This window comes from Siphateles boraxobius, unplaced genomic scaffold (genome assembly GCF_051911475.1).
Source record: "Siphateles boraxobius isolate OS27281-9 unplaced genomic scaffold, OSU_SipBor_1 65, whole genome shotgun sequence".
Classification (NCBI taxonomy): domain Eukaryota; kingdom Metazoa; phylum Chordata; class Actinopteri; order Cypriniformes; family Leuciscidae; genus Siphateles; species Siphateles boraxobius.
The window spans coordinates 15781740-15797839 of NW_027509192.1; the positions used below are offsets into that span (position 1 = coordinate 15781740).

At 36.3% G+C, this 16100-nt stretch overlaps 2 protein-coding genes across 6 annotated transcripts in view; both read left to right on the top strand.

Moving 5' to 3' along the window:
* Positions 1 to 16100, top strand: part of znf469 (zinc finger protein 469) — a 376839-nt gene that overhangs the window by 237619 nt on the left and 123120 nt on the right. For all 3 annotated transcript variants that reach the window (XM_077211301.1, XM_077211302.1, XM_077211303.1), the window contains one exon: positions 10551 to 10633. The gene's annotated coding sequence lies outside the window, so the exon portion shown is untranslated. The remainder of the gene's footprint in view (positions 1 to 10550; positions 10634 to 16100) is intronic.
* The window catches only part of LOC143721168 (troponin I, fast skeletal muscle-like), a 492195-nt gene that overhangs the window by 177758 nt on the left and 298337 nt on the right, over positions 1 to 16100 (top strand). Inside the window, exon 1 of one of the 3 annotated variants that reach the window (XM_077211417.1) lies at positions 6430 to 6433. The exons of the other annotated variants lie outside the window; for them this stretch is intronic. The gene's annotated coding sequence lies outside the window, so the exon portion shown is untranslated. Of the gene's footprint in view, positions 1 to 6429; positions 6434 to 16100 lie in introns of those variants that run through there. 3 annotated transcript variants of the gene reach the window in all.

Here is a 16100-nt window from a genome sequence, read left to right on the forward strand (position 1 = left end):
TAAATTCATATATTACTGTTCAAACATAATTTGTAAGAAAAAAACAGCGCTAAAATATCTATTCAGAAGTCTTAGACCTTTCCAACGATATATAGTTTGTCATAATTAGATTAGGATTTAATAGTAATATAGCGAAGTAAAGTTAGATATCCCGTATAGGGGATCGTGACAAAAAAAACTTTACTTCAGCAATAACCTGCCAAGTGTCGTCTTTGAAAAGAGATCAAACTTAAGTATGTGCTCTAAAGCATTCAATATTTACCACAGTTTAAGTTGTAAATTAAATTTTCAGGTCTATGCTCAAAAAGTGAATAAATTGATTATAAATACAGCGTAAATATAATTTAGTGTAAAAAAAACATTATCAAACTAAAGTATAGTACATTCATTTCTTTGACAAAAAATAAGTAAAAAATCTGTCATTTTTGACCGACATGTGAAGAGCACGAGAAGGGTAGTGTGAGTAGATCAGTAATTGGTGAGCTAAGACCGCAGTGTGTACTACATTCTGTCACGCCTATGTGTTTTTATCATTAATGGTGTGAGTCAGCCGGCACAGGGGAGGTCGTGTGTGTTTTGTGACTGTTTTTACCCAGCGGAGTTGCTTCATTCACTCATTCATTCAAAAAAATGCTGCTCTTCTGACCTTGTTCCTGGCAATGATTTTTAATTTTGCCCTTGTGCGCATTTTTGGACAGACTGTCTGTTTGGCACAAGATTAAGAAGCTGTTTTTTAAACACAAAGTGTGTGAGAGTCTCCGGATCTGTGCTGTCCTTCAGAACACGTCCGGCTTTCTCACAGTCTTGCGGAGTTACATGAGAACGAAGTGTTTTGACAACAACAGGGAATCTGGGTCACAGAGTCTTGAGTGACTAGTAGGCCAGTGCATAGTCAGCGAGACGGGACATGCCATTAAAAAAAGGTTTCTTTTCATTGTAAATCAGGATTTTTATTCTCTTCTGTCATTTCTGGAACACAGACTCTCTTGCAGTGAATTACAATTGATCTTCCTGCAATTGTCTTCATCTCAGATTTAAAAAACCTAGTGAAACATCTAGAGTAGCTGTGTCCAAAATCACACTAAATTTGAAGAACTCCGCTGTTAAAAAAGAAAGTTCTAAGTATGCAGGTGTGTAGTATGAATATAATCTGCCATATTGGCTTTGTGATGTGACCTACAATGCTAGACATACTTTTCTCAACGGATCACAAAAATTAAGAAAAGGAAAAATCTTTTAAAACACATGCCAATTTTTAGACATGTCCTCTTTGTATTTCTGTTGTTTCCATGTGGTTTTGAAGCATCTGTATACAATTACAAGAAAAGTTTGTTTAATGGCTAAAAATGTTGTGGTAAAACCATCATGTAAAAATTAATAATATATTATACTTACACCTTGAATAAATATGATTGTACATATGTTTTAACAATTTGACTAATTATTCATTAATTTATTCAAATTTAAAGGAAACGCACCACATGACATTTGACAACCTGAACTAACCTTCTTGTGATGAAAATGTCACATTATCTGAAATTTGAAGAGACTTATTGATCTTTTAAAAATGGGAAGATTATGTCAGTGAATGAACCCAGAATTAGCATCACCCTGGTTCCCTTGAAAAAAAAAAAAAAATGATTGTGATTGTTGCAGAAAATAAGCTTTAAGACCAACAACAGTTTATGATTCTTAAATGTTTTGTTCATCATGATAATCTTCAAAAACACACACATACACACACACACACACATTGACTTCAGGACAATTGGACTGGTAAAGAGTTAAAATGCTTACTTGTTTTTTGGGTTTTGGCCTACAAAAATACATCATCCTTTTTAATAAACATTTTTCTCGACTTCTTTGCCATTTTGGCTTTATGTCTGTGTTTTTTGCAATGCATTCTGAATGTTCCTCCTGCTTGAAGGATAGGGCACATTCAGGGATGCCATAGAATGAATGAAGCCAAAAGGGTGAAACTAAAGCGAAATCGCACTGATTGAAATGACTGGATTTTGCTCAGGAAGTTTCACAGGACAATGGGAAATGTGGCCACACCTTTAGAAAACAAGGTCATTTTGCTGCCTACACTTTTGGAACAGGCTTCATGTTGAGAACAGGACTATTAACTTTAATCAGTATATTTAATAAAAGATGCAAATGAGTGAGGAAATGAGGCATAGACATGCAGTCCAGTCAATGGCCTGTATTGTTATCTACCTTGTTGTCGATCATTCAGCCCCCACATTGCAAATTCGTTTTTCCAGTGAAAATTAGGGCCTCAAGACAGTACAAGCTATTGAATGGGCTGTACATCTATCCCTCAAAGCGTTGTTTTCATTTGAGATGCCTTTGTAGGCAGCTTGTTAATCAAAACCAGGTCCAAGATTATCATGTTGACCAATCTCAGGTTCCCCACTGAACCTGTCGTTCTTCATCTAGGGAACTTGGACCATGAATAAACAAAACGGTTTAGTGCAAACGTTTGAGTTCTTGGGATACGACCTTGGAAAAAGCCTCTGAAAGCTGAGGGGTTGAGTGACTGACAGCGTGAGGGATAAAGCAGATCTCTCAAAGTGACACGGCTGGATGATGGTGTTCAGAGGCACTGCAGTGAGTTAAGAGAGATTAAAGAAGTCAAAGCAATTCAGAGGGTATTTAAGACCCTTCTGTAATCCTCCGTAATCCTCCGTCCTTTAAACAATAAGTGGAAACATATTTCAGTCTTTATGCTTTCATATTGGCACATATAAAAGCTGCGCTGATGGATGGACCTTAAGCGTGATCTGGAAGAGAATCAGCGTGTGTCGTTTTTGATTTGGCGTGTTATTGTCAACCCTCGTGTGAGCAGTACAGGAGGAAATGTGTCCAAAATATGCAGATACTCACGACCCGTTCCAACTGTATTCACCGGGTTTTGATGAGAATACGTTATGCAACTTCAAAGATTCACCTGTTGGTTCAAACAATTTCAGCAATTTGTTTTAACAGGAGCATGAAATTGACCGTTTCCTTTTCTGTTTGATGTCACCGATCCAACTTTTTCCTTCCAATCACCTGGCTGCATTACATTACACCCACTTTCCCCAATCCAATGAATTACAAGTCTTGACCTACTTTTTTTTTTCTTGTTAAGTGAAACTAAATATTCAAATGCGAGCGTTCATGAAAGTAAAATGGGTTGCAAACTGCAAAAGCAAGAATAATTTATCAGTGTAAGTGTCACTTCCTGTAACCAACAATTTACAAGCTGTATCCAACTCGTATAATATGGAGTTATTCAACTGACCTTTCCGTTTCCAGACAGATGTTTATACGAGCGTAATCCATAATGGATCTCTATTTGGAAAGCTGGCCAACTATTAGTTTTTGTTCCAGTCATCTCTTACTGGATGTTCTGCACTTTTTTCCCAGTCTATTGACACACAAAGTACCAAATGGGTGGAAAAAGTCTGTTGCTTGATAGCTCAATGTTCTCAGACGGTGAATCAGAAGAGATGTCTGAAGCCTTACTCATATCTGTAAACTCTTGGAATGGGTCTGTAGATCTGGAGTTGCCTAATTTGATCTGTGCAGAATCGTAATTGTACGGTGAGTAACATCTAACTACAGATTATGTGGGATTTATCTACTGAGTTAGCGTGGGGCGAGAAAGCATGGCTGTCCAGGTAGATTCAGTCTTTGTTTAACCGAACTGGGGCTCTGAGAGGATGGCAACAGTCAACTATTCTCAGTTTGTTTATGTCTGTGGCCGAAAAGGGCTTCAGACATCTTTTTATTCATCTGTTTCCCAGTCCTCTCATCTCCTTTCTCTTTTTTGTTTGTTTCTGTCTCAAAAATGTAATTCTCTCTCTATGTAATTCAGTCTTTTCTGTTTAAAACATGCTAGAGCCTCTTTAAAGAATCAGCAATGGTTCAATCCATCAGTAACTCTTTTGCTGTCAAAAAGGCACATTCACTCACATACTTGTGCTTTTATGCATTTGTCGCTGGATGTTTTATTATATTCATGTATTTCATTTGACAGTTATGTTTAATATTCTCCCTAGGGTTGAGTGAATTTGCTTTTTATAAAGTGTAAAACCTGTAAAATCATGGTTTGGTCAAATAACAACCCCTATATATACACTGTCACTTTGGAGTTATTAAGTTTTTAAAACAACTTTTTCTTTTTTTTAAAGAAATCTCTTATACTCACCAAGGCTCCATTTGTTTGATTAAAAATGCATAAAAAAGTAATAATTGTTTTCTATTTTAATACATTTTTAAATGTAATTTATTTCTGTGATGCAAAGCTGGATTACTCCAGTCTTCAGTGTCACATGATCCTCCAGAAATAATTGTAATATTTTGATTTGATGCTCAAGGAACATTTCTTCTTATTATCAATGTTGAAAACAGTTGTGCTGCTTCATTTTTTTGTGGTAACTGTAAAAACAAAAATCAGGAAGTTCAAAAGAACTGCTTTTATTTAAAGAAATAAATTTTAGCAATGTAAAAAGTTTGGGTAACACTTTATTTTAAGGTGACATAGTTACACGTTGCTAAATGTACTTACTATAGTAATAACAGTAAATTATGCACATTTACAAGTAGCTAACCCTAAATCAAACCCTAACCGTAACTCTATAGTAATTACATGTAATTAATTTGTTACTCAGTATTTATAAGTAACTGTCTCACCTTAAAATAAAGTGTAACAAGTGTTACATTTTTTACAGTTGATTGGTGAAGATCATGAGGCAGTGCAACAACTCACTGCGTGATGAAGCCTATAGAATGCCATTAGAATGACCCTAAAATTCAAGATATCAGGGCAAAAATGCCCCTGTATGAGATTTTGTCTCATATTTATATCAGATGATATAGTTAAGCAATATCACACTAGTGCTGTTTTTGTCCCGATAGCACGAGTGCAAATGTGATAATGATTTTATACAACAGTTCAATAAATGAGAAGTTAATATTGTATTATATTTTAGACGCTCAATTTTGCCTACGAAAATATTACCGGTAAACCCAGAGCAGAATTGTTGTGCGTCTCAGAGCAACACTCAGTGGGGTTTCATTACTGACCGAATCTGTGTTTTGAGTGAATTAATCGGATTAACCAATGATTCAATGGCCCATTCATAAAGAGAGACATTTACTTAGTTCCTGAACGAATCAGCCATTTGAACGAATCGAATCAATGAATGACTCAATGACTTACTTATTCAGACTGTTACCGCCCCCTACTGGCAGTTGGAAAGTTTGCCCCCCAATTTTTTTTGTGTTGTTTCAAACGTGTGACTTTCTTTCTTTTGCGGAACTGCTCTGTAAATATATATAAATACTAATTCAGAAAAAACATGCCCTTTGTAGCAATTTTATGTGTGATAAATTCTTTGTTGAATCAAATAAAAAATTTCATTCTAAAGCTACTTTTTGTAATGTCCATTTGACGTTTTTTCTCATTTAACACAATAATGACTTTAAATTATCTTTTGGGGGTAATTTCCAGCCCAATTTGATGTACTTATTAATCATGTAATAATTAGATTACAACTTTTAATCTCTATACAGCCGTAATATGTATATGCATTAAATTGACCATAATATAAATGTCAGGACCTGATAAATATGTTGATTCTTCTCGTCCCAGTGATTGTTGGCCAAACTGAGCTGTTTATCTTTGGATTATGTTTAGATTTTGTGTGGAACCATTAGACCTTCACTGTGTAACAACGCTGCTGAACACAAGAGGTTTGTGTTTACTTTCACATGTCTCCTGCCTCTGCCTTTTCATTCAGACGGAATAGAATGAGTCTGTTTAATGCTGACTCAACACACAAGTAGAAGCATAACAATGCATATGAATGTTCCTGAATGTAAAGGCACAAGTTAGTGTGTTTCATTGAGGGTGTTTTATCTTTTTCTGCACCCCATAGGTGTCAATGTGTTGTGTGGTGGACTCATGGATATTAATTAGGTTGTATACATGATATCTAACATGGTTTTTAACCCACCGTCCATGAATGAAGCCTATGTGCCACTGTCAGTTTGTTAAAAATTGAAGAAAAAAAAAACAGAACAAGAAAACCGGGCTAAAAAATTGAGATTACAAAATTCTGGGAATTCTCATGCTTCCACACACAGTATTGTGCATGATCTGTGTTTGTGGGAATTACTCTGGGAATGACTCATCAGTGAGTCATGGTAGTTAGGGGGGTGATTCCAGACAGCATGACACACGTACGTTCCTTCAGTCAGTGGAGTACCACAAGGTTATATATCAGGACCAATCAATTTCAGTTGTATGTTTTTTATTAAGCTGAGTTTATCTAACCGCATCTGTGTGGCTTGAAATGCCTGCAGAAAGCGTTGAGAGATGCATGATGTTATATTTTGAATGATTCAGCACTGAATGAATGATTCAATCATTCATGTCTGAAAACCTGTAACCTGTTTGCACTCTTTTGTTTGAAGTGGTTGTTTCAGTCCAAGTAATTGTCTAGTCATCTTAACTGGATAATTTGATTCAAATAGTTCCCAACATTGAAAAAACATGCCCCTTGATCTTCTATTCTTTCTTTTTTTCTGCAAAAGAATCATGTACCACACGTCCATGACTAATAGATGTTTCAATACGTTTGTTTGCTGTCCTATTTTAGGGCAGGAATTCCCAAACAACAGTTTGTGATGAAACTGTCTGTCTATTTACTTATCTAGCCTTATCTTTATCTGTCTGGCTGTTCTTCTTTCTGTTTTATCAATCCATCCATCCATCCATCCATCCATCTGTCTCAGTTTCTGTTATTTTCCTTCGAAAAAAAACAGACAGATAAACAAAAACAGACAGACACTTTCTATTGGTCTATCATATCACTCTGTCTGTTCCTCTCCTGTACTTTTGATGGTCTGTCTCTGTCTTTCTTTCCATCCATCTGTCTATTTTTCTGTCCATCTGTCTATTTTTCTCTGTCTACTTGTCTGTCTACTTATCAGTATTTCAATCTTTCTGGCTTTCTGTTCCTCTTTTCTGTCTTTTTTCCTGTCTGTCCTTTTATCTGTCTCACTTGTCACTCCATCTCTCTCCATCATGCCTACATCAGATATGTGCAGGTTTGCACCACATGTGGCTTACGTCATATGAACCTGCTTGGGATTAAGCATGTCTTTCTAAATACACCCCTTTCTACATGTGGATTACAGCATGAAACAGAGGTATTGTGTCTCATTTTTGATCTCAGAGCTCTTTGGTTTCGAGGGGATTACAGCACAAGTGAAGCAGACCTCCACTATGAAGTTTTGCCCTCTTGGATTGCCATGTTAGGTATAATTAATCTCTAGGACAACTGCTGTCCCAGTCTCGCGTCTGTAGGAATGACAGTGCCTCTCATGAACCTCTGGTCTCATAAATTCCTTCCGGAAGGCGTAAGAGAGCTTGTGTTCAGAGCCTTAATGCCAATGCAGAATAAACAGTAAACATCGTAAAAGAAAGAATAAAGCAATAAAACCACACAATTGAATGGAAACTTTGTAAAAAACTTGCACTCTTTTGTGGTATTCTCAAAAAGTGTAAAAGTGTTTTCTATTGTTGCTCGAAAGCCTTTGAAACGGGAGTTCTTTGAAATTTAGATATAAGAACACATATCTGAATCGTATTATTTGCAGTTGTTTGTTCACTTTTTGTGCATATATATATATATATATATATATATATATATATATATATATATATATATATAATATACACACACATATACTATTATACTATAATAGTATATTATACTATACTGTTATGTATATATATATATATATATATATATATATCTTATACTATACTGTATGTATATATATATATATATATATATATATATATTATTTTGTATATATGTGTGAAATAAAATAATTAATAAAAGAAAATATTGAATTTGTATTTATTATATAGCCAGAATATATGTATTATAAAATATAATTTAGCCAGAATTGCAAGAATATTGTGTGCTAAAATCCATTTAATTTACTTTGCCAGATAGTGTGACTGTGTGACGGAACATGTATGCTTCGTCTTTACACAACTGTCCTCTCCAACCACAGCATTGAAGGCATAGTGTAGGCCTCACACTCCCTTCCTCCCCTGTCAGATGTAAATTTTGTTTTCTCCTTTTTGACTATGGGTCGCCGTAAGGAAGACAACAACCCTGTGAAATGACAAGGTGTGACACTGATTTCCAATTGCATGCCTGTCAATCAGGGCCGGCCCTGGCCAATTTGCAGCCCTAGGCAAGATTTTACCTGGTGCCCCATGCATCACAGCCCATTTCACCCTGTCATTATGTTCATGATTATTTATCCTATATATGTATATATATATATATATATATATACACACATTACAGCCTAAACACAAATAGCAAGAGCATTACATCTAGCATTCATGTCAAGTCCCCTTTATTTTTATAGCGCTTTTTACAATATAGATTATTTCAAGGCAGATTTACAGCTTTACAGTTTTGTTGCGTTTATAATTTTGTTCAGTATATATAGCCGCTCTGGATAAAACAGTGATGTCATCGTCCAAATGTCATTCTTGCACAAACTATTCATTGAGCGCTAGCAAAAGTGTTTGTTTTGCAGTTGATGGCAGCAATCTTCCACTAAACTATGGCACGTTTCATGTTTTCATGAATGAATGAAACTGCGAAATGTCTTCTTTAATGTTAATTTCACATAAAACGTTGCTACTTTTAATAAACCTGTAGCCTATATAAATATCATTAATAATTTTGGCAAATAAATCTAAAAAATGCCATATATCCCCTTCAAAACTGCACAACTGTAGAGTAAAACATTAATTAATAAAAGTGATAGTGAATGCGTCTAAAAAAAACTGACGTGATTGTTACAAATCACACTGTCTGTGGCCTCTGGAGAACTCAGAACAACTGTTAGCATAAAGTTTAAGGTAAAAATAACTATAGACTATAATGCTAATTTAAAATATGTCATGTAAATTTGGCCATCCGTCACAATCAGGTAACTTTCACCATGTCTAGACCTGGCGTGAGCTGCCAGGCCCGTTTCTACGGGGTGCTTGAGTGTGTTAAGTGCCCTCAAACGAAAGAAATGCTGTCTACATTGGTTGCAGGGAGGGGCGACGCTACACAACAAATTACCAACAGTAAACTGATCGCGCGCGCTCTGTTTGTGTCGCACTTCAAGCACTCACTGGGCGGGGCAAGATTGATGCGCCGGACCGGAGTCGGGGGACTTAGTTACATTTTTGTGGAGTTTTCTTGCTTTATTTTGTAGTATTTTGAATTGATGTTTTTAAAATAGTGTTAGTAAAAAAAAAAAAAATCTTTTTTTTAGATTTTTTTTTACTAATACTATTTTAAAAACATCAATTCAAAATACTACAAAATAAAGCAAAAAAACTCCACAAAAATTTAACTAAGTCCCCCGACCTTGCCTATTCCGCCTATGCCACGGGCCGGCCCTGCTGTCAATCAAAATCCGAAGTCGTACTGATAAAAGAAAACGGTATTGATTGACGGCAGACGTAATCACATCATCTGTATATACATATTTTAAATCAAGTTCTTGCATGTGTCTGCCCATGACGGATGACACAAGTATGTTTAACCACTTCTCATGCTCAGAGACAGACGTAGAGGAATTGGCTGACCCAAAGCCTGCCTGACCCAAAGTGTTATAATTTTAGACTCCAGCCTCTCACATGGTCTGGAACAAGGACGGCGTTTGGAAATAAACTTGGAATTTAGCTTAATTGTAGTTTACAGATTTAGGAGGGGCCAAGTGTTCAACTTCATTTTCCTGCATAAATAGAGTGTGAGTATAGGCCAGAGACATGGGGTTTGGAAGCCACAAAGGGACTTTGAAAAACTTCATAGCCAGAAAGGACATTCTGACTTCTACTGTTTCAAAACATTATGGCGCAAAAGACAAACATTGGCTTCATAATGCATAACATACGGTCTAAAACTATACTTTAATTAATGAATGAGGTAGAAACATTATTGTCTTTCGTAATCTACAACAGCTTGCACATAAAGGAAATATTAAATGGGTAAACACCGTTTCAGCAGTCACCGTCAAACTAATTATTTAGTATAGCTAAAAGAAACTTTAAAACGCTAGGTAACCGCTATGAATATAATTTTCATATCGTCCAGATGCGTCTAGAAATAGCTTCCGTAAATCTTTGTTTATAGTCTCATAAAAGATGATTCAAGTCACATTTATTTATATAGCGTTTTATACACTGCATTTCCAATGCAACGACTTCAGCATTTATATTATATTTCAATGAGCTTCATTATCAGCCCCAGAGTGGAAAATGATACCGTATCCGTACCGGCTTGGCCAGTGTGGCCCAATGGTGGAAAAGCACCTACAGAGTATTTGATCTGTAAATACCAACAAGGATTTACATATCAGAGTTGTAATCTTTTCCATTTTTGGTAATCTGTCTCGCTGCTGTTATAATGTCCGACCGATTAAAGGAAGAAAATATTAATTTAGTTTTTTTTTTTGTGTTTAAGGAGACACTCATGGTCCTTTTCATTCGGATCTGGCCTGCAGATCACAACGGACTAGACATCTGGAGAGTCGGCAGGATTCCCAGGTGGGCCGATCCATCTGTCTGGCATTGGTCTGATAAATAAAGATTATGTGTTTTACATTTATTTACATACTTTGTTCCGGCCATGGCAAGTTCAAAGGATCTCATTTTATAATGCAAACTGCAGCCACTGTAGGAATTAACCCTTCAAGCTGCTGCCATGAAATGTACTGCATGTAGCTCAATATAATGGACATTGGTGGATGGGTTTCTTTTGGCTTCAGGAGGAATTTAGCAGTATGAAGATCTAGGTGTGCCACTTAAAAGTATAATTAAGGAATAAATAACCAATTTAACCCTAACCCTAAACAACTTAAATAGGTTTAGTTCAATGTAACAGTAAAATAATAGCAAATTATTTGACAAATTAATAGACATTTAAAACTGCTTTAAATGTAATTCATGTCTAAAAGCTAAGTTAAAAGCATTGTTTTTTTAATTGACAAATAGATTTCAAACTATGTTTTTAAATGTAACAACTAATTATTTAAAAAAATGTCAGTTGCTTTGTCAGTCTTTTTTATTAATAAATTGATAATTCTTTCATTTTATTTTTAAATGGTACTTCTAGTTCTCCATATGAAATAAGCCCTATCCGAAGTGGCAACATTTTTTATTGTTGAACAATATTTAGGGTTCAGTTTAAAGTTGTCATCGTTGTGTCGTTTGTATTTTTCATGCTAAAAAGTTAAATTTGATTGATTAAGCCTTAAATAGGCAACTTTTCCACCCTTAAAAGCCTTGGGGTAAAATTGTTTCCTTAGTTCTTAATAAATTGTAGTTGAGAGATACTGTGAACACACCCTCGTAAGTTCATCAAAGAGCGAGGCCAAAGGTTAATCCAAAATACACGACTAACAGAGACTCTGCTGACAGACCGAAGGCGACAGTCAGTGACAGGACTGTTATTACTGTATTATTACAGCATTATTACTATGTATTAACATCACACACTGTCTGCAAAAATTACCTTTTTTTTGTGCCATTGAATGTTTGTAGAGTAGATCTTACGTCTGAAATCATATGGAATCAAATTATTGCATTCACATCTTCACGCTCCTAAAGCACAATCTGTCTCCCACATGTCAGATATGTTACATGTCAGATATCTGATGCGATCCATCTTCTCTTCAAAGTAAAGCTTTGTGTTTGAGGAATGCACTGGCTGAAGTGAAAAATGTCTATTAATAAGCCGTGCCCTGTTGGGGAACTTATTTCAGCAAAAATATGTCATGTCTAGTTAGGGTGTCGCTGACTTGTCTGTGAGAAAGCAGGCTTCAAAGCAGGACATCAGCATCAAACTTAAGAAAACAGGCTTTCTGCTGGGCACATCATTCACGCACTCTTGTGGCTTGGGAAGAAAATAAAATGTGTGCTGTTTTGGGGGGAGGTGAAGAGGCTTGGGAGAGCATGTATATTCATATTGACAGTCTGAGAAATCTTTAAGTGAGGGTTAGAGGTTAAATTATTGGAACTTCAAGGGCAGAGATTTGTGCTGGTATGGGATTTGAGAGAAGTCTTCAGGTGAATTCACTTAAAATGGCGCTGTGATTGTCAACACTTATTTGCGTGTGCTGGTTTTTTTCTTTTTTGTGTCAATAGGGTTGGGTATCGGTTGGGTTTTATCCGATACCAGTACCTACTCGGTATTTTTTAAACGGTTCCGGTGCTTAAACGGTTCTTGAAACGGTACTTAAGAAAACGAAACCGCACACACTTTGTCTATTTACAGGGCCAAACTGGATACAATATTAACTTAAATCTTCAAACAATATAAATACAAGTAACATATGGTAATGATAAATAAACCAATATAAAATAAAAATTCACATTTACATAATATCAAATAAAACAATATTGTATCAAACAATGTAATAATACAGGAGATTAATAGAGATTACTACCAGGGTAATCTAATCTCGACATGGCTCCAGGTTCCCATGTTTTGTCTGCTTGATCCAGTCATGTAAGTTATCTGGTCATTGTACTAGTTATGGCAGCACTTAGCTTGGCGAGTTTGGTATTTCGTTCCCACTGCGTCTTAGCTACGCAGCTTTGAGTGAACCTATGAAAGAGAACGTCTCTGTTTACTGGTGTAACCTTTATTCTCTGAATAGGGAACGAGACGCTGCGTTCGCTGCCAAGCTCCTCGCGTTGCCGACAAGCTTCCTTTTTCGGCAGAGAAATCTGAGGAGCAGATGCCTTTTCGGCTGGGGGTTGAATTCATATAGGCTTTAAAGCACCTCATACTCTTTTCTAAATTGATTCTCACTTTGTCCTTTATGCCTAAGTGGTTGATAGACATACAGCCATGTTCGAGTTACAGAACTTTAACCTTCATCATTCCAGTCTTGTATAAACAGTCTCATAGGCGTTTATTTGCATTTGTGACAACCACCTGGAGGCCTGTATTCTGAGCCGCTGTATTATTGACTCCTCCATTATATATGCTGTCTTGAAGTTTAATCTAGTCATGCAGTACATGAGGGAAACCCCACCACTCAATGTCATGCTGAGTGAGATATTTGTCTTTCACCTCTTTTACCTCCTCCCCTTCTTAAAGAGTTATTGACAGGTCTAAAAGGCTTCAGGGTGAGTGGAGGAGCATGGAGGGGGCGGGACCCTAGTATTGAGTGACAGCCTACAGTTATTGCATCTACTGACAGATAGATCGTGTCATTAGTTCTCCTTGGAAGGAGGTGCTTTTTGCAGCACTTGAAACATGACTCTGTATTATTCCGCAGGAAGAATGTCAGCGGAAAACTCATATACTTCAGACATGCTGTTTAATACAGGTATTCATGCAGAACTAAAGGGTCTGATATTAGATCAGTGGAATAACTGACAGTGACCTGATTATGTCCGTCACTGCAGCTAGTATGTATTATTCGGGTTTGATGGATTCTGTCAGTAAGAGAATTAGGCCTATCTGTTTTCAGTTAGTTTACCTAATGTACGTATATTTACATGATAAGCTAAGGGTGGACGTGCTCTATATTGAGTAAAGTCAGTGCTAAAGGGTGTTTTTATTGGCACAGTGTAGTGTCATGCATTGAGACTTTGACTAGCAGAATCAAGTCTGGTCCAAATTCTGGCAAAGAACCACCCATTTAGACAGGAAAAGATTGTTTTACTGACATGTAATGCAACCAATCAGAGATTTTGTTGTTGTTTTAATTCAAGGGTGGCTTTATCTGAAATATTGTATACCAAAATTAACTGCTAAGGGAATGGACCACCGAAGGAAAATAGGTATATATAAGTCAAAGCTTTAAAGCAGTGGTTTTCAAACTTTTTCAAAAGCGACTTTAAAAAAAAAAGAAATTGACATGACCAATAGGCCTATATAGGCCAATTCTTATACAATGGGGCTAAAGGCGCATTTTACTTTATTCTCGTTTAAAACACTGTTGTGCACAGAGGGTACAAAAATTCAGCTCAGCACTTTTGTTCACAAATGCTTTTGATGATGCACAAGCACTGGTTGATCCTTGAAGCGATCACAACACAAAGTTGATTCTGCACTCTTTTGATCTAGCTATAGTATATACAGGGATGCTAATTAACCAGTTAACCAACCGACCATAAGAATTTTAACCAATTAATAGCCTACTATCGTTTGCTGTATGCTTAAAAAGTACACTAAAAATATTCCACAACAAATCCTTTAAATGTAGTGATATTCCCGAACAGGACAAGAATGAAAAAAAAAACTATAAACAAGCCAAAACGAAATAATTTAAAGTGAAAGTGAGCGGCGTTGCTCACGTAACTCTCTCATTCGAATTAAAATGTTTCAATATTCGCAATGCATTTGGATGCTAAATTATTATTTATTATAGGCTTCATACTTCACTCACGTTCCTATATCAACTCTTGCATGTGCAAAAATGTGCTTGGAAACATCACAGTGGAGTGGTGCTTACGCTGAATGGCACGAATTGTACTACTGACTATTTAAACAGAGCAGTGTAATTTTTTATATGTTAGGTTGTCTATTTTATTTTGATAATGAACAGGCTGCGATGTCAAGATTGCAATGCTGGAATGTGTGTGTGTGTGTGTGTGTGTGTGTGTGTGTGTGTGTGTGTGTGTGTGTGTGTGTGTGTGTGTGTGTGTGTGTGTGTGTGTGTGTGTGTGTGTGTGTGTGTGAGGCGCCGGCGCGATGGAATCATAAAAATATGCTCCGTTATTTTGTACAGGACATCATTCGAAACTGCAAAGTTTTCACTTATATTTGTGTACACTCGCAATAAAACACAACATTGTGCTTTTGTAAAATAAAGAAAGAAAACAAACAAACTGCGGTCTCGGTTTCGTTTCCGTCAACTTGTTTGTGAAGCGCCACGCCTCACAGAAATGAACCAAACTCAGCAGTATGCAGTTTTTTCTTTCGTTTTATTAATCTATTAATTATTTAAATATCCATATTTCACGACTGTTATCATTTCTGAAAACAAACACAAGTAACGGAGTTATGGCACTCGTGCTAAAGTGGTACATTTATTGATCGCACAGACCAGTCTTTTTGTAGATATATGTCCCACTGTACAGGACTCTTTTTAATGAACATTTGTTGTAGGTCTACTAGGCATAGAGATATCTGAACATCTTTGCCAAGCGCAAAGCAGTACAGAAGTAATCAATAAATTATAGGGAAGGGTCATGCCTTTTTTCACAATCATTTTGGAGGGTCATAGAAAAATGTGTTGCTGGCGAAGGGAGGGTCAAGTCTATTTTGACTATACAGTAGATCTCAAAACTCCGGTAGCCCATTAAATAAAAAACGAACAGTCCCTAAGGAGGAAAAAAATGGGGTCGGAAAGATTTTTTGGGGAACTTTATTTGGTAATGCTTCAATTCAAGGTGACAAAAGCTGCGTTTCCATTACCCTTCAAATTGTGCAAATTGAAATTTTGAATTGAAAATATGGCCAATGGAAACGTAAATTTTGCATAAACTCACATATATCACAAAAATGTTTTTATGCTCGCATGAAGTGGGGTTTTTCAGGCAGTTAGAAAAAGGAATGTCACAAAACTGCAATGGAAACAGTTTTTGCGCATTTACAGGTCACCTGACATAGATGGCCGGGTATGTTTGGACAGAAGATGAGACAGTTCTTCATTAAACTCATAAAAGACTAAAGTATTACGAGAATACTCGATTCTAAACAACAAAGAAATGCCACAATTTATCAAGACCTTGAAGCAGATATGAGGGAGAAACACCCAGAAACACCTCATACTCAGCCGCTCCCAAGTATAAAATATAAAATTTTATAAAAGTATAAAAATTATGGCTAGTGCGGGGGCTGGGATGTACGTAAACCTACCAACATCCGTCCATTGCCATGATTTTTGGAATGACTTTTGAAAATTACATTTTAGTCACATAACATTGGTTAATGGAAACGCCATCATTTCGCAATAGTTTTTTATCGACATTTAGGAAATATCGCTAATGTTTT